Here is a 7,342-nt window from a genome sequence, read left to right on the forward strand (position 1 = left end):
CCAGATCTAGGTCTGCAGCTACATCATGGCTTGAACAAACAAGCCCTGGAACCAGGAGCATGGAGCTGCAGGTGCGGAGGCAGTGGTTCTGCATGGCATTAGCTCAGATCTAGCTTCTGCAGAGCTGCTGTGCACAGCTGTACTCCGACTTACTTCTTGTGGCTCTGGACATTGTGCCTGTGCGCTATTCCTGACAGCCCACCTGGTCCTGCCAGTGTGGCGTCAGCAGTGAGACACTTTTAATCTGACAACATTTATAGTTGGGGCTCTGTGTAGCACAGAACAGCTCTGTGATTTCCAAGCCTCTAAGTGGTATGTCCACATTCTCCATCACTGTATCTAAGCTATAATATAAAGTGTACCAGAGCCAGCTACCTCTGCAGCCATACTAGAGATAAACCACAATTTGAATAATCCAATCCCGGAAAATAGAGAGGTGATTGTATAGTAATGTCCATGGCATTAATTTCTGCAAATTACAGCTCTGCAAGACTGGGATGACTATAAAATGGAGGTGCTGGAGAAGAAGGTGGATTGCAAAAGTATCTTGAGCTGAGCATGGGAAAGTGCTTGTCTTCTACACTGTTATGGTAAATCAGATACATGACTATAAGTATTTTCAGTGGAAAAATAGGATGAACTTCTTAGATCAACTGAAATGTATAAGCAGAAGGAGAGGCAGCTAAATGAAAAACCCTTGAAGGGAATCCCGGGTACTCAAATATTTAGAGAGAACCAAAGCAGGTTTCAATTGCCTCCCGGATACATTCATCTCCCTGGGAGAACACAGAAAACTGTGGGGGACAGCAGTAATCTGAAACATTCCCCTTCTTGGCTGATGAAGGAGGAAGGAAAATTCCATTAAAATGATTATTTAACCAACCACTAAAGGCTTTGAGAGCAAGCTGTATTTTCACTACAACAGCACTAATAGACTATCCTGATTCTCTAATTGGTAAAGGAAAACTGAACACCAACATCCCTCCCCCCAGAATTAATTTTTTCATCCTTTTGATACATCCTAGACAAAGGACCCAAAGAAGATTTTAGTGGGTGATGAGTTAAAACAAGTAGCTCTCAGACAAAGCAAACAATCTGAAATATTATGGATTACAAGTTCTACATGTTCTTGGAAAAACACAGAAGCTGAAGTTAGAAGTGTGGGGGTTTTTTCCCAAATAAAGGACTAGGAATGAATAATCTCCAGTTTCACAGAGCCTGAATGTAGAGTACAATTTTCTTTCCTCCTTTGGACTCAGGATGAGCTAGTGCAAAAGACTTTTAGGTGTCCAACTTCAGGCACTTCAGTCCAACATTACAGTTGCAGGAAACAAAAGCAAAGCCAGCCTCCTTTTCCAATGTCTGTCCAATCCTGGGAACACAAAAAGCCACTGGAAGACTTCGTTTTACCTTTCAAACAATATTCAGAATTATAATGCCCAGAGTGATGCAACAGGAACCAGACACAACAGGTGTAGGGCCTCATCTATTAGGCACCAAGGATAGATGCCTAACTCACAGAAATAGCTTTGGGTTCAGCACTAAGAACTGCAGTCATAAATACACTAAAATGTTGTGGTTGTGATGGTGCCTCTAATTTTTTTAAAAAAATAAAATTACAGCACTTGTCTAGAAACCTGGATAGCTGAGCCCTAGCTTCTCCATCTAAAGGACCCTCACAGTTATCTTCCAGGAGGGTGCCATAAGGTGACATAAAGAAAGCCGTAGGAAGAAGGCATCCTTCTCTGGCCTGTTAGAGCTTGGCTGCTTTACAGCTAATAACTGCTTTACAACAGCTAATAATGTAAGGTGTATGCAGCAATTAAGCAAGAGGGACAGTGTTTTTAATAAAAGTGATTAGTGTATGCCCTGGGAATGATGGGGTTTTATGCCCTGGGATTTTATACCTTCCTCTTATTTATCTGGTGGTGGCAACTGCCAATGTGTGACCAACACCATTAAGCTAAGCAGGCATACTGTTCTGGAGTTCAGTGAGAGTAGGGGCTGAGCCTTGATGAACCAGTCTGCTCTGATGCAGCAATTCCATGTTTCTAAGATGTCTTCCTGAAGCAATACTCCATGAGTCATAGCCTTTCACTCTATCTCAGTTTCCTCATATTTAAAAATTATAATAACAGCTCCAGCCTATCTCACTGGGGTTTCTGAGGCTGAATTAGCAATTACGAACTGTTATAGGATCTCTGGAGAGCTGGCAGAATATAGTATTCTAATCAGTTTTTTGCTGTCTTAAATACTGGATTTGGGTAGCTCGGGGTGTGTGTATGTTCTGTTGCCCTGCTTCAGAGAGACAAAAGGGAGAAGAGCAAGTCAGATACAGATTCAGAAATTCTTCTTTATTACTATATAATGAAGGGTAAAGGCACATTGATTCTATTGACATATTCTTCTGGTTCCCACATGCTAACACAGTTGTGGGTTAGAGACTAGGATTTTGATTGATACCTTTCTGCCAGTGCTTCCCTTCCATGAAGAATCAATTGTTTTACTTAATGTGAAGCAATAAACAATATGAGTCCAGCATTTCACCTTTGTGGATAAGGATTTAGAATGAATTTTAATACAAAAGTCCTGGTTAAAAGTCCCCAACTTCAGTGAATACCCATTTACTCTGTTATGTTTGTGATGACAAAAAGATGATTCAGGAGCTGGAAGAAAAGTACGAGTCTTCCTTGGAGGGTGCAAAAGCCAAGCGTGCTCTGAGGGCTGACAGGATTGGACCAGAGATACCAGTGGCAAGATTCTTACTGATCAGTATGTACTTCATCGTGCTGCCAAGACTGCTGGAGGCTTCAGGTTTTCTGCAGAGGTCAGATGAAGAAATTATTTTCTTTTTCTGGGTGAGGGTGTTGGGGGAGTCACTAATCATCCCTCCTGGGTAGCCAGCTGCCTTCACAGCAAGGTCCTGTGCACCGGGATCATAGCCAGGTATGGTCAGCATGAAACAGGTTTCAAATCACCAAGGTTACTAAGTACAGTAAGCAATAGACTAATAATGTTTCTTTAATTAGAAAAGCACCATGTCCTACCAAGTCCCATAGCAGTTCTCTCTCCAGCCTGCCTGAACGCTTTAGCTCCTTGTAAAAGCTCTGGAAGAGTAAATCTTGTCTTGGCCACCATCTAATGTGACAGTGACACTAATATAGATGTACACTAGGCTGTCCATCTGCAGCTTCTTGGATTTATACATATTCTCCTTTTTCCTGTATCCTTCTCAAGCCCCTTCCTCAGAGTGAAACCAAGTCATATTCCACTCTCCTCAAAAACACAGCCCTCATTGTTGGCCAACTTAGGGCTAGCAGTGAGGGCATTCTTACAGGTCAGTCCCTGATACTGACATTACTGTGTCTTATAGCAAATACTTCACATTCCCAAGTCACGCTGGGTTTTAATGAGCCATATTTAAGCAACTCGCCAGCATCAAAATCCCTGTTATTATTTCAGCTGTGCCTCTGAGATAAGGCAGGTGGTAAACAGATCCAGCTGGACAGCAGATTTGCCTGCAAAAACACGTGCTTGTTCTTTTAGAAATTTTAGAGAGTTCTTGCTTGACTTGCCCTTTAGAAAAGCTTTGTTCTGTTAGAGCTTCCTATTTCCTGCCCACAGCTTCATGTCATCTACTGGAAGCAGCTGACAAAAGTATCACATCACTTTTTCTGGAAAGAAAATGCTTGATGTTCTGCTTGTCCTTTACGTTAATCTGTAGCATGTACCCTTAGAAGTGTTTTTTGTGGGTACTGAGGAGTACAGTGAGTGTGTGCCCAGCCTGCCAGTGTCGATCTACCCAAGCTATCTGCAACAAATCATTTACCCACTGAGTTCGAACGTTGTTTCTGAACAGATAACAGTTTCTATAAGTGGATCTCACACCCAGAGCCACTCACTGAGCATTTTGTGTGAAGAAATTTTAGCAGAGGGACTGTACTCATAGCCATCACTGTTTGGTGCTGTAATGTTTGCAATTTAAAAACAGATTGATATGGGCTTGTTCCATGAGGTCATATAGCTGTTGGAAAATAGCTAGTTTGTAATATGATCAGCTCTCACAAACTAATCATTAGCAAATAGTATAAGCATGATTTAACTTTTCATCCCAAGTGCAGAATGCTCTTTGCTCCTCAGATGTGTAAGTTAGGTCAAACCAGCCACATTCCCTGTCAGCTGCCATCTGTCAGACGGTTTTGTAATGTGGAATTTTGAAAGCAATCATTTTTCTACACTTTTCTTTTAAAAAGGCCATTCTGTAGTGAGTGATGAAAGACACTGATCTAATTCTTTATTAGTAGACCTTGCATGGTAGAAAGACCTTTGTGAGTGGTTACACCCCAATACCACTCAGCAGAGATTAAGATGCTCCTCTTCTGCCAGCTTCTTTGCTGATGCTGTTACCAACATGGTGGGAGGCTCGAGGTGGTGGTTTTTCCAAAGCTGCTTTTCCTAGCATGACAGCAATGGCTTAAAAAATACACTTTACTGTTATGCTTGTAATGCTCTTTCTTGTTGGGAAAGGTGTTGAAAGCAGCAGGAGATTTTGTCTTCTGATTCAGACTCTAACTAGAGCAAATTCTTGGCAAAGAAAGGCTTCCAACATTGATATTTGGATGGAGATTTCTGAAAGATGGGACTGCTTGTCAAGAGACGGTCTCCCATTTTTCTGCTGTTGTGAAGTATTTTGAACGGTTTTGGTGCATTTCAAACATTTTATTTTCTTGTTCTCTATTTAGCATTGTTGCATTCATAACCCTCTGCGTAGTATTAATCATTATCACCAGATTCAACAATACTGCACTATGTAGCCAGAAAAGGGTTGGGAGGTGTTCCTCTTCTATGGAGCTTAACCCCAGAAAGCAGGATGACTAAAGCACAGCAAAGCTTGCTATTCACCCAATAACTGCAGTGCGAAACTGTAATCCCAGAAATCCTCATAGAATAATAGTATCAATTCCAGATGGTTCAAGAATAAATTCATAAGGGTATCACAGTAAGGATTAGGCTGCTTTAGTGGATAGTTTATTGGGTTTCACCTGTGCATTCTACTATAGAAGTCTTGACTCATGGGGCCTTTCTTCTCCCTCACCCTGCTGTTCACCTGATCCTGCTGTGGTGGGATGAGTTGACATTAGGGGCTGGCTTATCACCTGGGGTTTCCACGGAGCTGGTAAAACCACACCCACTACAAACTATTCAGGAGCCAGCAGCCATCTGTTCCTCAGAAACATCTGTATTTGAAAAATGAATGAGTTTTAGATAAAAGAGATGATGTTACTTCTTCTAAGTAAATTATTTAAACTTGCAACCTGTTTCTATCTTTTCCATATGAAAAATTAATGTACCACAGGCCCTTTTGCATTTTCATGGTAAAACAAATCCTTTTATATGTTTTCCCCTCTTAAGGAACAGAGAAAAGGGCTTTCCACAACCAGTGTTAGAAATTTTAGCTATCAATCCTCAGCACCACACCGCCCTCGCCCTAAAAGGGACAACTCTGTTAATGAGCAGCTAAGTATTAACATAATAAAGCAGGCCCATTAATCTCCAGAGCACCATGTGCTATTGAGAAAGAAAAGCTGAGTCAAAATTGCTGCTCAATATTTGTGAAGAACGAAATGAGGATATTTTTTTTTTCCATGTGCCACAGGGATCTAGCACTTGGCCTTAGACTGATGCTTGGTAAAAATCATGATCAAAATCTTCAACCTGGGTGTGTAAGGTAGGCTTTTATTTTCAAATTGATGCACTACCTGAACAAAACCACCCTAATTTTCAGCAGTGCTGAGCAAATACCCCTCCAATTCATTTCACCAGCAGTTAAGAAATCTCAACACCTCTGAAAATCAAATAGTGCTTAAATTTACAGTTCCTCTGTTTGAAAATACCTCCCCCATTTAAATGGAGAAATGTGAAGCCAAGGGCACACAGTGATCTGGGCAGTTAATAATGTTTTTGGCGATGTAACAAATCAATGAAACGCTTGGGAATAATGGCATCAACTGGGATTTGAGTTTCATGACAGTGTCACTTTCAAACAAATGGATGTTGGGATTTTTCCGCATGTGCTTCTGTATGTATCAGTTGTAGCAGGTCACAGCTGTGTCCCTCCTTCCACCCCATCTTCACTTTAATTCTTCTTATGAACAAGCAAGCAGCCTGGGCATGTTACTTACTGCCTATTCTGTAAAGATTTAGAAATCCTGCATAGCATCTCCAACTTGCTGGACACACAGCATTAGGGAAAGGTGAGTGTTGCCCTTCTCATTTTGGGGAAGAAGAGGGGACAATTCCAGATTTCCCTGAATTGGCTTCAGTCATTACTAAGCAATGCCATAGATTTTTAGTGAACTGAAACAGCAGGCTGTCTGATCCCTCTAGGACAGTCACACAGAGCTCATCATTGCAAGTAGGAACTGATTCTCCTTTACCTTGTGACCTGCAATTAGCATCTGTCTGACTACTTCCATGTAAAGCATTAATATTTCTAGCCCTGGAACTGCCTGTGCTTGTGTTTGGAGTCTTACTGCACCTGCCCTGAGCAGTAGTAGATTTCTCTTCCATGTCCTCTGTGCTGGGTGGCTGTCTGGGAACAAAGCTGTAGTGTTTGCTCTTCTACAAGACTGCTCTCTTGGGCATTCCCACATCTTTATGGGCCCATCTTTCAGGACCTTCTGCTTCCTCTCGTTACTTATTTATTGCATTTAGCTGCTTATTTGGCTGACAATGCACTTTCTGTCCTTGTACACCTTGTCCCCTCCAATGTACCTCATACATTTTAAAGATAATTTTATTAAAAAATAAAAGCAGGTGAGTTAAATAACAGCTTGTTCGGCCAAGACCTCAAAGGAAGATTTAGCTGAGCTACAGTATGAGCTTCACACTGTTATGGAAGCTGAGGCAATATTTGGTTTTGCTTCTTTCACATAATTTGTTGCAGGGTATCCCAAGCAAACACTGCCAAATTGCTGGGCAAGCAAAGAGTGAAGGGAAAGCAACCTACAAACTATTTAATGCTTTCCGATCTCCACACATCCAAACAGATGGACAACAGTGACATATTAAGGTTGACATTGTGAGCTTAATGCAATCATGTATTTAAGGGTTTGCTATTTTGTTCTATGATCCTTAGTGAAATATAGCTGAAAGAACTGATTGGGACTTCTTGGACGCTGGATGAAATTTTACATAACAAACTGCTGTGGAAAGTCCTTTTCCCTCTGGAGACGGATGATCTACAATGGCCATCTATTTCTTTCCTTGGTATTAATAACATGAAGCACATAGCGAGCATTGCTTTGTGAGAAACCCCTTGATATCATTGTTAAACATTGCC

This window comes from Buteo buteo, chromosome 12 (assembly GCF_964188355.1).
Source record: "Buteo buteo chromosome 12, bButBut1.hap1.1, whole genome shotgun sequence".
Classification (NCBI taxonomy): domain Eukaryota; kingdom Metazoa; phylum Chordata; class Aves; order Accipitriformes; family Accipitridae; genus Buteo; species Buteo buteo.